General features: G+C 34.4%; 1 long non-coding RNA gene across 1 annotated transcript; it reads left to right on the top strand.

Annotated features, from left to right (window-relative positions):
* Positions 1-448: 448 nt before the first annotated feature.
* On the top strand, positions 449-1,487 carry LOC127242412 (uncharacterized). Its single transcript, XR_007836777.1, has 5 exons — positions 449-642; positions 715-795; positions 921-978; positions 1,072-1,191; positions 1,280-1,487. It is a non-coding gene; the product is annotated as an uncharacterized LOC127242412 (long non-coding RNA).
* The last annotated feature ends 590 nt before the right edge of the window (positions 1,488-2,077 follow it).

Genomic DNA, 2,077 nt, shown 5'->3' with positions numbered 1-2,077 from the left:
TTAATTTAATGGTTTTTGTGTTACTATATTCTTTTTTTTTTTTTTTTGGAGTAATAGTATTTTTACAATAGGTACTTGGGCAAGAGAATTGTGAATTACGTGAAAGACAATCCTTGAGAGTCTCTGGAGTCTTTATGGAGGAAGATCCGACGAGATGTTGAAGTGAATGTAAGCATCCATAAAGTTTATCGAACAAAGCAGCATGCTATAGATCTGCTGAAAAGGGATATTAAAGAGTAGTACAATAGACTGTATGATTACTGCGAGACGGTATGCAAAAACAACTCTGGTAGTTCTTGTGTATTGAAAGTAGATCGGGATACCCTTGTTGTCATGTCATTGGAGTTTGTGGATATCTACTTCAGCAAATAGATGTACATATACGTGTATAGCCACATAATCAGTCTTGTACCTGGAATGCATGACTTTGAGAAGTCCTCTCTTAGAATTGTTGATCCTCCAATGATAAAGAAGCGAGCTGGCAGGCTAAAAAAAGTGCGACGACCTGATGCAAATGATACCAAAGATTCATCGAAGGCAACAAGAAAAGAGTTAACTCATACTTGCGCTATATGCCTTGAGCAAGGCCATAACAAAAGAAGCTGTAAAAAGACACCACACCCAAATTACAGATTTGCAAAGGTAATATTGTAAGTTACTGCTTGAATTATTAAGTGATGCATGCTTAAGAAAACACTAATATGTATTCTATAGGGACGAGGTGAATCATCTGCTGATGTTAATGGTCCAGCTCAGCCCGAACAGACCACGACCTGTGATGGACATGATCGACGGGTTAGTATACCTTCAACTAAAATAATATATTGTTACAAATGATCGTTAGATATTATGCTTGCAATTTTTCATGAATTTTCCATACCTACTAATCCAATGTGGAAAAAAAATTACTCTTGTAAAAGAAAGATGACTCACACTAGCGCATAAGACACGAGAGTATCTTCACCAATACATGCTCAGGTTACTGATTTACTACCTTATGGAACTATCTATGTTGGAGAAATACAATAGATTGGAAATTTAATATCGTATATTTTTTGTGAACCGATACAGGAGGACTCTCAAATCGCTATTCTTGGAAAAGTTGGGACAAATGTTCAGGCCACAATTTCTACGCAATCAACCGACCAAGTTAGGATAGAAGCTACCGATTTTGATCAATGTCAAACAAAAGTAAATATAATTTCCGAACTTTGTAGTTACCTGCCCAAGTAATAGCTTTATATTCCCTAAATTTTAATTATATTTTTTTATTTCATAGGAGCAGCCCTCAAAAGTTCCCCGAAAATAGAAAAAAAGCCCATATCGACGTTCCGAAGCCAAGGAAATGCGATTATCACATTCAGCTCTCAGTCTTTAATGGTTTTGCCACGCCTAAATATTAGAATTCAACTACCTGGATCATCATTTGCATCCAGGTTACATGCATTAAGGTTCTCTTACAAGCCAAGACAACCTAATACCTCACATCAAGGAAATAATGGTCTAAGGTGTGCTACTGGTTCTGAACTGGAGTCGTGCTTGTATTAAATAATGTTAAATGTTTGTTGTTAGTTAGACAATGGCATAGTCTTCTCGTATATGGTTTTTTGGGGCTGATTTGGTTGCAAATTGGCATGTACTTTATGTCATTTTGAAGTATGTTTTTTGTGTTAGCTGTCAGGTAATTAGAACCTCAAACATATGGCATCATGTGCTATGATTTTGAACATATATTATTAGTTTCGATTTGAACTCCTTTGCATAAGAATATGACAAAAGACTGTTGTTTTTCATTCATTTGCCACAATATTAAGGTCATCTCTGGAATTGAATGAATGAAATGTTTCGGAAAAAATGGGAATAATCAAAATATTAGTAGAAGCAACAATTTCCTTATGAATGAATGAGATGTTTGACATAATATATTCATTCGTTCATTATTATTTTCTACGACCAAACATAATAGTATCAAGCACCAAATAACAATACAATAATTTCAAGCACTAAATACAAACAATACAATACTATACAATATTGTTTGATTCAAAATGTAAAGTTCAAAAAAACACAATGATAT

Source organism: Andrographis paniculata, unplaced genomic scaffold (genome assembly GCF_009805555.1).
Source record: "Andrographis paniculata isolate CXL003 unplaced genomic scaffold, ASM980555v1 Contig86END, whole genome shotgun sequence".
NCBI lineage: Eukaryota > Viridiplantae > Streptophyta > Magnoliopsida > Lamiales > Acanthaceae > Andrographis > Andrographis paniculata.
The sequence above is the reverse complement of the archived record's forward strand: the minus strand, read 5'-3'. Positions and strand labels throughout refer to the sequence as shown.